The 14,817-nt window shown below is 47.1% G+C and overlaps 1 protein-coding gene across 1 annotated transcript in view; it reads left to right on the forward strand.

The window, feature by feature from the left end:
* Positions 1 to 5,997: 5,997 nt before the first annotated feature.
* Positions 5,998 to 14,817, forward strand: part of LOC142261477 (uncharacterized) — a 37,071-nt gene continuing 28,251 nt past the window's right edge. The window contains exon 1 of the mRNA XM_075332120.1: positions 5,998 to 6,036. The gene's annotated coding sequence lies outside the window, so the exon portion shown is untranslated. The remainder of the gene's footprint in view (positions 6,037 to 14,817) is intronic.

The following is a 14,817-nucleotide window of genomic DNA, read 5'->3' on the forward strand; positions in this document are numbered from 1 at the left end:
TAAACAGCTAAAATAACAAAACTTGTGTCACTGTCCAAATATTTCTGGACCTAACTGTAGAACACCACCGCAGTGAAGACGGTGCTCAATCTGGTTTGGGAGTGTAAGTTTACACCGTGTGTAGAATTATTAGGCAAGTTGTATTTTAGAGGATTTTTTTTATTATTGATCAACAACTATGTTCTCAATCAACCCAAAAGACTCATATCAAAGCTTAATATTTCTGGAAGTTGGAGTGGGGTTTTTTAGATTTGGCTATCTTAGGAGGATATCTGTCTGTGCAGGTAACTATTACTGTGCAGAACTATTAGGCAACTTAAAAAAAACAAATCTATTCCCATCTCATTTGTTTATTTTCACCAGGTAAACCAATATAACTGCACAAAATTTAGAAATAAATATTTCTTACATGCAAAAACAAAACCCCAAAAAATGAGTAACCAATATAGCCACCTTTCTTGTTGATGACACAACAGCCTACCATCCATAGATTCTGTCATTACTTGATCTCTTTACGATCAACATTGCGTGCAGCAGCCACCACAGCCTCCAGACACTGTTCCGAGAGGTGCACTGTTTTCCCTCCCTGTAAATCTCATATTTTATGAGGGACCACAGTTCTCTATGGGGTTCAGATCAGGTGAACAAGGGGGCCATGTCATTATTTCTTCATCTTTTAGACCTTTACTGGCCAGCCACGCTGTGGAGTAGTTGTATGCATGTGATGGAGCATTGTCCTGCATGAAAATCATGTTTTTCTTGAACGATACCGACTTCTTCCTGTACCACTGCTTGAAGAATTTGTCTTACGGAACCTGGCAGTAGGTCTGTGAGTTGAGCTTCACTCCATCCTCAACCCGAAAAGGTCCCACAAGTTCATCTTTGATGATACCAGCCCATACCAGTATTCCACCTCCACCTTGCTGGCGTCTGAGTCTGAGTGGAGCTCTCTGCCCTTTACTGATCCAGCATCTGGCCCATCAAGAGTCACTCTCATTTCATCAGTCCATAAAACCTTTGAAAAATAAGTCTTAAGATATTTCTTGACGTTTTATCTTATGTTTCTTATTCAAAGGTGGTGGTTTTTCAGCCTTCATTACCTTGTCCATGTCCCTGAGTATGGCACATCTTGTGCTTTTTGATACTCCAGTAACGTTGCAGCTCTGAAATATGGCCAAACTGGTGGCAAATGGCATCTTGGCACCTTCACGCTTGATTTTCCTCAATTCATGGGCAGTTATTTTGCGCCTTTTTTGCCCAGCACGCTTCTTGCGACCCTGTTGGCTATTTGACATGAAACGCTTGATTGTTCGTTGATCACGCTTCAAAAGTTTGGCAGTTTCAAGACTGCTGCACCCCTCTGCAAGACATCTCACAATTTTGGACTTTTCAGAGCCCGTCAAATCTCTCTTCTGACCCATTTTGCCAAAGGAAAGTAAGTTGCCTAATAATTAAGCACACCTTATATATGGTGTTGATGTCATTACACCACACCCCTCCTTATTATAGAGATGCACATCACCTGATTTACTTAATTGGTAGTTGGCTCTCAAGCCTATACAGCTTGGAGTAGGACAACATGTATAAAAAGTATCATGTGATCAAAATACTCATTTGCCTAATAATTCTGCACACAGTGTATTTGCACAGTCAGTGTTTGCAACGTTTTGGAAGTAGCGTGTTTGTCTGCATACAGAATGTTGCGTTCTACAGTACAAGCACAGTGGATGGATTTATAGAAATCTTCTGCCCACTGCGCTTCTTTTCTCTGCTCCGTAAACTTACATGTGGCGCGGCTTTCCAAGCTGCAGCATGTCAATTTCTGTTCCTGTGGCCAGAATGTTCTCCATAGGAAGAAAAAAAGCAAAAGTAGGTAGCACACTGAACCCTGATCGTAGGCACGGACTGCTGCATTCTCCTGTGGAGCACACTCACATTTCCACAGGCGGGCTGACACTGCGTCAGCTGCTGTACATGCAACCTAAGAGCTTACTTTGTAGTGTTCCATATCACTAAAGCCTGCTTTACACGCTTCAATATATCTCACAATTCGTCGTTGGGGTCAAGTTGTAAGTGACGCACATCCGGCATCGTTTGTGAGGTATCTGCGTGTGACAGCTACTTGCGATCAGGATTGAACGCAAAACCGTTGATCGCAAACACATCGTATCTTTGTCTAGAATTGAACGTTTTGTTGCACGAACCTAGTCAATTGAAACGTGTGACATCCCTCATACGATTGTGATGTCTGATGCTATGTGCGCAGGTGTGCGCTCTGCACCGCAGCTTAAAAAAGGTCTGCTTCAGAGCGCAGCTGAAAAGCTGCGTTCTTAAGCGCCTCACAATGTCTGTCATTCACTAATCTCTGTCAGTCGGTCACTATCTCTGTCCCTCTCTCTGTCCATGTCAGTCTATCCCTCTTACCCCCTCTCTCATACTCACCGATCCCCGATCACCGGCGCGGCTCTGCACTGCATTCACACTGCTCCGGCGGCTTTTACTATTTTGAAAAAGCCGGCCGCTCATTAAACAATCTCGTATTCCCTGCTTTCCCCGCCCACCGGCGCCTATGATTGGTTGCAGTGAGACACGCCCCCACGCTGAGTGACAGGTGTCTCACTGCACCCAATCACAGCAGCCGGTGGGCGTGTCTATACAGTGAAATAAATAAATAATTTAAAAAAACGGCGTGCGGTCCCCCCCAATTTTAAAACCAGCCAGATAAAGCCATACGGCTGAAGGCTGGTATTCTCAGGATGGGGAGCTCAACGTTATGGGGAGTCCCCCAGCCTAACAATATCAGTCAGCAGCCGCCCAAAATTGCCGCATACATTAGATGCGACAGTTCTGGGACTGTACCCGGCTCTTTCCGATTTGCCCTGGTGCGTTGACAAATCGGGGTAATAAGGAGTTATTGGCAGCCCATAGCTGCCAATAAGTCCAAGAGTAATCATGTCAGGCGTCTCCCCAAGATACATTCCATGATTAATCTGTAAGTGACAGTAAATAAACACACACACACGAAAAAATCCTTTATTAGAAATAAATAACACAAACATATACCCTCGTTCTCCACTTTATGGTCCAGCGTCGCTTCCAGGTCTGCTGCATGGAGGTGACCAGAGCAGCAGAAGACATCACGCTACTCACCGCCGCTCCTGTCAGCTCCACGCCGCAAATGAGGTGAGTAGCGCGATCAGCTGAGCTGTCACTGAGGTTACCCGCGGCCACCGCTGTATCCAGTGACAGCGGGGAACCTCAGTGACAGCTCAGCTGATCGCGCGGCTGTCTTCATTAGCTGCGTGGAGCTGACAGGAGCGGCGGTGTCTTCTGCTGCTCTGGTCACCTCCATGCAGCAGACCTGGAAGCGACGCTGGACCATCCTGGATTACGCCAGACATGGAGGGCTTTTTCGGGATGAATAAAGTGGTGAACCAGGGTATATGTTTGTGTTTTTTATTTCTAATAAAGGATTTTTCGGGTGTGTGTGTTTATTTACTGTCACTTACAGATTAATCATGGAAGGTATCTTGGGGAGATGCCTGACATGATTAATCTTGGACTTATTGGCAGCTATGGGCTGCCAATAACTCCTTATTACCCCGATTTGCCAAAGCACCAGGGCAAATCGGGAAGAGCCGGGTACAGTCCCAGAACTGTCGCATATAATGTATGCGGCAATTCTGGGCGGCTGCTGACTGATATTGTTAGGCTGGGGGGCTCCCCATAACGTGGAGCTCCCCATCCTGAGAATACCAGCCTTCAGCTGTATGGCTTTATCTGGCTGGTTTTAAAATTGGGGGGGACCGCACGCCGTTTTTTTTAATTACTTAATTATTTATTTCACTGCACAGTATAGACACGCCCACCGGCTGCTGTGATTGGGTGCAGTGAGACACCTGTCACTCAGCGTGGGGGCGTGCCTCACTGCAACCAATCATAGGCGCCGATGGGCGGGGAAAGCAGGGAATACGAGATTGTTTAATGAGCGGCTGGCTTTTTCAAAACAGTAAAAGCCGCCGGAGCAGTGTGAATGCCGTGCAGAGCCGGGGATCAGGGATCGGTGAGTATGAGAGAGAGCTGCTCAATTCAGTTACTCAGGAGTTTAGCGGTCACCGGTGAGTCCTTCACTGGTGACCGCTAATCAGGACGCGACACAGACAGAGCCGCAGCATGACCATGAAGTTGGGTGAAGTTCACCCGAGTTCATTCTGACAGTGCGGCTCTGTCTGTGTCTGCTGTCATCTGCCATTCAGCTCTGCTACATGGCTGTCTGTGTCTGCTGTCAGCGGCCATGTAGCAGAGCTGAATGGCAGATGACATAGTAAAAACGCATCCCTACACATTACACACGCTTGGCAAGTCAATAAAAAAAAAAAAGTGCCCAATGCATACGTCACAGAACACATGATCTAAAGGATCGCACACAAAATTGATCAATTTAACATAGACTACTAACGCTCGTGTGACAGCAAATGAACGATGCAATCTCATAAGATCCCGTATGCAACCTGGGCGTGTCACATCGCAAATGCGATTGTACAACTAATTGCAACGTGTAAAGCAGGCTTTAGTCTATGTGAAAAAAATTAATGTGAACACTTTCAAATCTAGTACTACTAATATACTAATCGCATACTGATAGATGACAGACTAAACATGAGTCAACAGTGTGATGCAGCAGCAAAAAAGACAAGCACAATTGTGCAATGTATTAACAGAAGCACAGATCACGTGAAGTAATTATCACCCTCTACTCCTCTTTGGTCAGACCTCATCTGCAATTCTGAGCGCCACGTCTTAAAAAAGACATCAACAAATGGGAGCAAGTTCACAGAAGAGCAGCCAGAATGGTGACCGGTCTATAAACTGTCCGATGAGGAACGGTTACAGGATTTGGGAATGTTTAGCTTGAAAAAAAGAAAACAGAGAGGAAACTTAATAGCTGTCTGCAAATATCTCAAGGGCTGTCGAACTAGAGGGGTCAGTCCTATTCTCATTTGCAGACAAGGAAAGAATAGAAGCAATGGAATGAAACTGATTGGGAAGCGTCACAGATTAGATTTTGGAATAAAAACCTTTTGAAAGTGAAGGCGATCAATGACTGGAACCACAAGAGGTAGTGAGTTCCCCTTCAAGGGAAGACGTAAAAAGGAGACTGGACAGACACCTGTGTGGGATGATATAGTGAATCCTGCTGTGAGCAGGGATTGAACCTGATGACCCTGGAGGTCCCGTCCAACTATAACATTCTATGATTCTACTGCAGATAATCTACAGATACAGTAGAATAAAGCCCAATCTGCATGGGGACATGGTTTTTAGCCAAGTGTGTCCATTTTAAAAACGCTCATTAGGACCTGGGCCTTTACCCACTAGAGTTTAGCTTTCTTATGTAGAGCAGGCGACATCCCAGTGGCTACAAGCACCGGGTCCTTTTTTCCCCACTAAGAATTGTATTAAAACACTCATTAGAACCTGGTCCCTCTGCCCACTGGGAAATAGCCGGCTCTGGTAAAGCTGAATCCCAGTGGAAGGAGGGACCAGGTCCTAATGAGTGTTTTAATACAATTCTTACTGGGGAAAAAAGGACCAGGTCCTTCTGCCCACTGGGATTTAGCCACGACCCTGGAAACATGAAACTGTGCACTGACTGACGTCACAGAGGGCCCTCTGGTCACTGGGATTCAGCATCTACCATAATCCTATGGGGGTGTCAGCACCAGACCCCGCTGCTATTATATCTATTGTAATCCCCTCTGTGCCACGTGCACTTAGAATAGACATTGTTTTTGTGTCTGGAAAGGTCGGGCTGGCCTGGAACCATCAGGCTGCATTATGACCACGCCCCATCACATGACCAGTGACGTCATACCTGTCAGGAGCCCGTACATTCTAGCACCTACTCTGCCGGTTTCTTCTTTTTTTCTTTGCTTCTTGCTCCCAGAATTACACTGAGGAGGCCCCGCCCCTTCCGGTGACGTCTTTCCCTCAAGAAATCAACTCCTTTCTACACGTTACCGTGCGGCTCTGCAGGTGGGAGTTTCTCCATGTGAATGAGCACATATAGGATATAGGGGGTATATGGAGATCAGGTATATAGGAGGCTGGGTGGCAGGTCATAGAGTATATGCGGCATATATGTATAGAGTATATGCGGCTTATACTGTATATAGAGAGGCTGTGTGGGGGCTTATACTGTATATAGAGAGGCTGTGTGGGGGCTTATACTGTATATAGAGAGGCTGTGTGGGGGATTATACTGTATATAGTAGGCTGTGTGGGGGCTTATACTGTATATAGGGAGGGTGTGTGGGGGGTTATACTGTATATAGAGAGGCTGTGTGGGGGCTTATACTGTATATAGAGAGGCTGTGTGGGGCTTATACTGTATATAGAGAGGCTGTGTGGGGGGTTATACTGTATATGAGAGGCTGTGTGGGGGCTTATACTGTATATAGGGAGGCTGTGTGGGGGCTTATACTGTATATAGGGAGGCTGTGTGGGGCTTATACTGTATATAGGGAGGCTGTGTGGGGCTTATACTGTATATATAGAGAGGCTGTGTGGGGGCTTATACTGTATATAGAGAGGCTGTGTGGGGGCTTATACTGTATATAGGGAGGCTGTGTGGGGGCTTATACTGTATATAGAGAGGCTGTGTGGGGGCTTATACTGTATATAGGGAGGCTGTGTGGGGGCTTATACTGTATATAGAGAGGCTGTGTGGGGGTTATACTGTATATAGGGAGGCTGTGTGGGGGCTTATACTGTATATAGAGAGGCTGTGTGGGGGCTTATACTGTATATAGAGAGGCTGTGTGGGGCTTATACTGTATATAGAGAGGCTGTGTGGGGGCTTATACTGTATATAGAGAGGCTGTGTGGGGGCTTATACTGTATATAGGGAGGCTGTGTGGGGGCTTATACTGTATATAGAGAGGCTGTGTGGGGGCTTATACTGTATATAGAGAGGCTGTGTGGGGGTTATACTGTATATAGGGAGGCTGTGTGGGGGCTTATACTGTATATAGGGAGGCTGTGTGGGGGCTTATACTGTATATAGAGAGGCTGTGTGGGGCTTATACTGTATATAGAGAGGCTGTGTGGGGGCTTATACTGTATATAGGGAGGCTGTGTGGGGGCTTATACTGTATATAGGGAGGCTGTGTGGGGGCTTATACTGTATATAGGGAGGCTGTGTGGGGGCTTATACTGTATATAGGGAGGCTGTGTGGGGGCTTATACTGTATATAGGGAGGCTGTGTGGGGGCTTATACTGTATATAGAGAGGCTGTGTGGGGGCTTATACTGTATATAGAGAGGCTGTGTGGGGGTTATACTGTATATAGGGAGGCTGTGTGGGGGCTTATACTGTATATAGAGAGGCTGTGTGGGGGCTTATACTGTATATAGAGAGGCTGTGTGGGGCTTATACTGTATATAGAGAGGCTGTGTGGGGGCTTATACTGTATATAGGGAGGCTGTGTGGGGGCTTATACTGTATATAGGGAGGCTGTGTGGGGGCTTATACTGTATATAGGGAGGCTGTGTGGGGGCTTATACTGTATATAGGGAGGCTGTGTGGGGGCTTATACTGTATATAGGGAGGCTGTGTGGGGGCTTATACTGTATATAGGGAGGCTGTGTGGGGGCTTATACTGTATATAGAGAGGCTGTGTGGGGGCTTATACTGTATATAGAGAGGCTGTGTGGGGGCTTATACTGTATATAGGGAGGCTGTGTGGGGGCTTATACTGTATATAGGGAGGCTGTGTGGGGGCTTATACTGTATATAGGGAGGCTGTGTGGGGGCTTATACTGTATATAGAGAGGCTGTGTGAGGGGTTATACTGTATATAGAGAGGCTGTGTGGGGGCTTATACTGTATATAGAGAGGCTGTGTGGGGGCTTATACTGTATATAGGAGGCTGTGTGGGGGGTTATACTGTATATAGAGAGGCTGTGTGGGGGTTTATACTGTATATAGAGAGGCTGTGTGGGGGCTTATACTGTATATAGAGAGGCTGTGTGGGGGCTTATACTGTATATAGAGAGGCTGTGTGGGGGTTTATACTGTATATAGAGAGGCTGTGTGGGGGTTTATACTGTATATAGAGAGGCTGTGTGGGGGTTTATACTGTATATAGAGAGGCTGTGTGGGGGGTTATACTGTATATAGAGAGGCTGTGTGGGGGCTTATACTGTATATAGAGAGGCTGTGTGGGGGCTTATACTGTATATAGGAGGCTGTGTGGGGGCTTATACTGTATATAGAGAGGCTGTGTGGGGGCTTATACTGTATGTAGGGAGGCTGTGTGGGGGCTTATACTGTATGTAGGGAGGCTGTGTGGGGGCTTATACTGTATACAGTGTCTTGCAAATGTATTCACACCCTTAGCAGTTTTCATGTTTTGTGACTTCACAACCTGGAATTTCCCTGTGTTTGGAGGGTTTCCATCAGGTCATGTACAGAACCTGCCGACAACTGCGAACATTGGATTTTCTTTTTTTTTTTTTTTTAAATTCTTTATTTATTTAGAAACCGTCATAACAAACAAATACAGGTCCGTGGACCTAACGGCCCGTCTGCAAAAATCACAGTCTGCTCCGAATAGAGAGTACATTGAAACCATTCTTATGCACAACTAGGTAAAGTGTAGCAGACGTACATCCCATCCCGAACATCTAACTATGCAAGGTTCCCGTAAGGTTTTTCTTTATTATTTATTTAAGTGACAACGCACATTGTGCCTAGGGATATTAAGATACTCAAGTGTGAAAGAAGAATAGAAGAAGAAGATAAGATAGAAAAAGAAAAAAAAAATATAGAAGAGTCATAAGAGGATGAGCAGGGAAGAGATGGAACGGGAGAAGGTGAGGTAGAAGGGTATGGGGAAAAAGGGGGGGGTAGAGGGAGAGTCGGCGGACATTCATACTCGCCGCATATCAGCACACTTACAGAATTGCGGATTCGTTGGTTCCTGTGCTGTCCCCCACCAGCTCTCTTTAGTCCCCTGTTTGTTGGAAGTCCATCCACCCCCCCCAGAATTTCACATATGAGTCATGCAGTGAGGAGGTCAGATCCTCCATATGCATTAGGTCATTGACCTTAGTGATCCACTGTGCCACCGTGGGGGGGGGGGTCCGAGATCTCCATCTCTCCGGGATACATAGTCTCGCTGCCATTATGAGGAACTTCCTCAGGGATGCTTTGTATGTTTTTAATGGGGTCTCGCAGTGATGCAACAGGAAGATGGCTGGACCCATTTCTTCAGTGGTTCCTGTAACCAACCGGATGATGTCAGACACACCTTTCCAGAATGGCTGGATCGCCTCGCACTCCCAAAACACGTGGAAGAGAGTGCCCTCCCCCCCACCACACCTCCAGCAAGTAGGGTCCACTCCTGGAAAAATGGCATGAATTCCAGATGGCACCCTGTACCATCTGGACAGCAATTTGTAACTGGCTTCCTGGAATCTAGAGCTAATGGATGAGCTGTGTGCAAGCGAGCAGATACGTTCCCACTGGTCAGAGGAGAGGCTCACGCCGAGGTCCCTCTCCCACTTCGCTACAAATGACGGAGGAGGTTGGTCTGAAGGCGAGGATAACAAAGAATATACCGCTGATAACGAGTGTCGAGTCGGGCCTGTTCCCCCGCAGATAATTTCAAATCGTGTCTTGGGCTGTTGGAAATAGGCCCTATTTGGAATTTTACTGAGAAAATGTGCCAGCTGTAAACATCTCCAGCGTCCCAACGGGGCTGGGGTTTGTCTAGCCTCCAGATTGGCAATCGAGGGCCAACCCTCTCGGTCTCCCAAGTCTTCTACCCGATCCATCCCATTGTGTATCCACAGCTGAAATATGGGGTCCGTTCTTCCTGGCTCAAAAGAGGGATGGCTCAAGATAGGCGTCATGCGGGAGTGAAGGGGGATCAATTCTGCACGCACCAGACCCGTATTGCAATACGTCACCGTAGGACCAATAGTTGGATGTACCTTCAGCCCCGCAGGAGCCTCCGGGAGCACCCAAGGCAATTTATTTAAAGGTATTTGAGAAAAAGACTGTTCAATTTGAACCCACACCTTCTGTGTACCGTTCCTACACCAATCAATTATCCTGGTGAGATGGCCCGCTAAATGGTAACGTTTCATATCCGGCAGCCCGATCCCGCCTTTGCGTTTGGGTCTAAATAGGGTGGTTCTCTTTAAGCGTACTGGTTTGTCCGCCCATATAAAAGATGACTTAATTGACTCGAGTGTTCGGAAGAATGCAGCCGGAATTTTAATTGGGAGAGCTTGGAAAATGTCTGGGCAGTATATTCATCTTAAAGATTTGATTTCTACCAAACCATGAGAACAGGGATTTTCCCCACCGGTCACAGTCTTTCCTAACGGATGCTAGCAAGGGTAGAAAATTATGGACATAGAGGAGGCTCAAGTCACTGGTAAGACGTATTCCCAGATAATTAAGAGACTGAACTGCCCACCGAAAACTAAAGGATGATTTCAACTCCTCCACTTCCCTGGGAGACAGATTGATGTTAAGAACCTCTGACTTTGAGAAGTTAATTTTGAAGTTTGCTAATTGAGAATATATCTGAAACTCTTTCATCAAGTTAGGGAGAGACACTTTGGGAGCCGAGACAAAAAAACAGGAGATCGTCCGTATATGCTGCGACTTTATGCACGGCCTGGCGCACCACCACACCCGCAATATCGCTATTAGCTCGTACATGTCTAAGGAAGGGTTCCAACGTTAGGATGAATATTAGAGGGGATAGCGGGCATCCCTGACGGGTGCCGTTTGAAATGGTGAAAGGGTCCGAAAGGATCCCATTCACACGCACCCTCGCTGATGGCACAGTGTAAAGACTATTTTACGTTTAAGGGTAAGTGATGACTTTGAAGGGCCATTTGTTTCTAGATTATATAGGGATGCGTAAAATTTTTAAAGGTTTCCGCAATTTCCAGGGATGAATGTAGCATAGTACCCTGCGATTGTGTGGGGGAAATTTTAGAAATAAATGTTGACGCTTGTTGTTGTCGTCTAAGCGCTCTCGCCAGTGTTTTGCTGCATTTATTCCCAAATTCATAAAAATGCCGACGAGATCTGACAAGGATCCCCTTAGCCTTATTATTGAGCAGTTTCCGCAAGTTGTCGCGGGCTCTAAAGAGGGCGCTTCCCACCTCTACCGAGGGCATCTGTTTGTGACGGGTCTCCAGGTCTTTCAACTGCGTTAAGAGCGTAGATATCTCAAGCTCCCGCTCCCTTTTTCGTCTTGCCCCCTGCTGAATCAATACACCACTAATGACACATTTGTGAGCCTCCCACACTGAAGTTGCTGAGATGTCGCCCGAGGTATTCCTCATGAAGTATTCTGTCAGGGTATTTTGTACTAGTTGTAGGATCTCCGGGTCCTCCAGTAGAGAGGTATTCAACCTCCACTGCCACTGATGTGGCAATGAGGATTGTAACAACACCTTTACCGTACAAAGTGCGTGATCGGAAAAGGTAATGTTTTCTATTTGAGACTGAGAGATCCTTGTGAGATCCCCATGCTTTACAAAAAAGTAATCGATTCTAGAATATGTTCCGTGTGCCGTCGAATAAAATGAATAGTCTTTATCGGCTGGATGTAATAGCCTCCATGTATCCAATTGGTGTTCATGTATTATGCGTCTTAGTTTACGAAGGGCCGCTAGAGGATGTGCCGAAGTGCCCGAAGAGGTGTCCTGGACTGGGTTCAGTGCGATGTTAAAATCTCCCCCTAAAATGAGAGTGCCCTCCATAAAATCCTCTATCGTTTCCAGGAAGTCAGTCAGTGCTGTAATTTGTCCAGTATTTGGAAGATATAGTGAGGCTAGAGTGTATATGTGCGAGGCGATCCTACCCTTTACCAGCAGCAACCGTCCTGAGTCATCACTGCGAGAATCCAAGAACTCCCAGGGAACGGAGCGAGATATAAGGATACTTGTTCCTCGGGACTTTGGGTCAGGGGAGAAGCTGTGGTAAACTTCAGGGAACCACCGAGATGACAACTTGAACATCTTGTGTTTGCAAAGATGTGTTTCCTGCAAAAAAGCAATTTGAACATGAGACCTTTTCAGCATATTTGTCAAAATGGATCTCTTACCAGGACTATGTAGTCCTTTCACATTTATTGTCCCGCATTTCACCTCAGTGTCTCCCGCCCTATGCATGGCGAACAGCGAGTAATAGAATATCCCCCCACTAGTGAAACACGGGGTGGGATCAGTGGGGGGGGGGTTGGTGGGTAGGGAATAGAAGAACTCAGAAGAGAGAAGAATGTAAGTAGAACGCGAGATGAATAAGAAGGGTGAAGTAAAAGGTATAAGATTAGACCGAAGAAGAAGCAGAGATGAGAAGAAAAGTATGAAAAGAATAAACCAGTTCAAGTAGCTGGTTTATTGACCAGATTGTATAGATTTTTACAGTCTCAACACCCGTTTGAGTAAGCATTGTTGACCTTAGGGAGATCAACATATCCACTGCGGAGACACCATCACGTGTTTCTCAACGCAGTGATTCTAGAGCATTGGCCCCTGGGAAGTATTTGCATACTTCCCAGGGGGCAATGCTCTAGAATCACTGCGTTGAGAAACACGTGATGGTGTCTCCGCAGTGGATATGTTGATCTCCTTAAGGTCAACAATGCTTGCTTAAGTAGTCTTTTACTAGGCATTGCCCCCACTAGCCAGATTCCTACTCCACACTGATGAGGGGCAAATACCCCGAAACGGCTGTCTGTGGATGGATACCATGTTTGGTATAGGTTGTCTCCTTGACTGGAGACTGCCCTTCCCGTGGTTGTTCCTTCCCGGTGAAAGACCTGGCTAGTTTCCTGCCAGCGTTGAGAAACACGTGATGGTGTCTCCGCGGCTTTCTTATTTTCAACACCCGTTTGAGACTTGGCGTCTCTAAACGGGAGAGCGTCCCTTGGGTTACGTAGAAAACCAGGGGTCAGAGCTCCCCAAACCCCCAAATATACATGCAAAAAATATACAGTTAACTAGATCCAACACCTCACCCCTCAACTGTGAGGCATCGGGGTGAGGGGCACTTATCCTAGAGTACGTTAACCAGAGGAATAGAACATCAGGAATGAAAACTTATAGAACGTGTATCGCATACTGCAATAACGCATTAAATCCGTCGGCCGTAGGGCAGGTGTATCTGATTCGTATTAGAACACCCGCAGGATATCCCCTACCGACCGCGAGTTCCGAGGAGACATACAAGTCCCTCCCACCTCTCCCTCCACTCCTTTAGGGAGAGTAAGATCATAATAAACATAAAAATGTCACTCCTCCGAGTGTGACCATCAGTCCGAAGACCCTTGCGCAAGCTCCTCCGCAGATGTAGGCCCCCGTGGGCTCCCCCGTGATCTCTGGGTCATGCGATTGCCTCCTTTCTTTCTCTGAGGCAGGCCGGGCAGTCTGTCTAATTGTAGCCAATTGGGGACCTCTACTGCATCCGTGCCCAGAAAACTGAAAAGCCCCTCCAACTCCTCCGGACGTTTCAGGAAGAATTGATCTCCACCATATCTGACAATGAGATGAAAAGGATGGCCCCATCTATACGTAGCTCCCTTCTCTTTGATCTTCTGCAGCACTGGCATAAGCTGACATCTCATGTAGAGGGTCCGGGAGGAGACATCCGGGAAGAGCTTTATTTCTGACCCCTCGTAAGAGACAGTCTCATAGGCCCATGCATTTCTCAGAATGTCCTCCTTGTCAGTGTAGTAGTGTAATCTGCATAAGACATCACGTGGAAAGGCAGCATCTATGGGTCCCTGGCGAAACACCCGGTGAACTCTGTCAATTACATATAGAGTGTCTGTTGTGCCTCCTGAGACCTTGTTGAAAATTGCACTCACTGTCTTGGAGAGGGCTGCTGTTGGAATATTTTCTGGTATGCCTTTCAGGCGGACATTATTTCGCCTTCCTCTGTTCTCCTGATCATCTAAGAGAATGGTAATATTTTGCACTTGCATTTTGGATTTAGAGAGATCTTGCTCTAATGCAGTAACCCTTTCAAACAGGGTAGACACATCTTTTTCCACTACAGCAGTGCGAGTGTTAATCATATCAATGTCTCCTCTAACTATAGATAATGCCCTTTCATGTGCAGCTTCCATCCTTGCTACTAGAGAGTCCAGATCATTCCTGGTAGGGAGAGCTGATAATAGCTGTAAAATGCGGTCTGTCTCTGCTGAGGCCATGATGGGGTTAATGCCCCGCAGGGCCTGCTCCCCTGCCTGTCTCCCACATGTCTCTGGGGTCTGTTTCCTCTGTGCTCCCTCCAAAGGTAAGTGGTCTTCTAAGGGGAGCATATTACTGGGACCTCCAGAAAGGATTTCCCCTGCATCCGGGCGCCCACTCACCGCACCAGAGAGACACATCATGTTTTCCTGCACCTGTGGAGACCGGGGTTCCCCGCCGCCATCTTCCTGCATCACCCGCTCTGCTGTATATGCTCCTGACTTGTCAGGGCTGGAGTGCATGTTCTGGGTCACAGGTCCCGCTGCAGCAGCGCCCGCTCCCTGTTGCTCCATATCTGCCGCTGGTGTCGCTGCCTTCCCCGCTGCCTTGTCAGGTCCTGCACGTGTGGCTTCTGGTGAGGACCGCGCGGCCGCCGGTGCCATTGCTGTAGCAGGCCTGGAAGTTGGGGAAGGCCTCCCGCCTCTGAATAGGCGATCCACCGCTGCACTGCCACTCTGGGATGCTGGGGGATCCCTCTTCATAGCCGCTGTCCTCCTCCGGTTCATTTAACCTCTGATGAGAAGGATCCAG

This window comes from Anomaloglossus baeobatrachus, unplaced genomic scaffold (genome assembly GCF_048569485.1).
Source record: "Anomaloglossus baeobatrachus isolate aAnoBae1 unplaced genomic scaffold, aAnoBae1.hap1 Scaffold_2255, whole genome shotgun sequence".
Classification (NCBI taxonomy): domain Eukaryota; kingdom Metazoa; phylum Chordata; class Amphibia; order Anura; family Aromobatidae; genus Anomaloglossus; species Anomaloglossus baeobatrachus.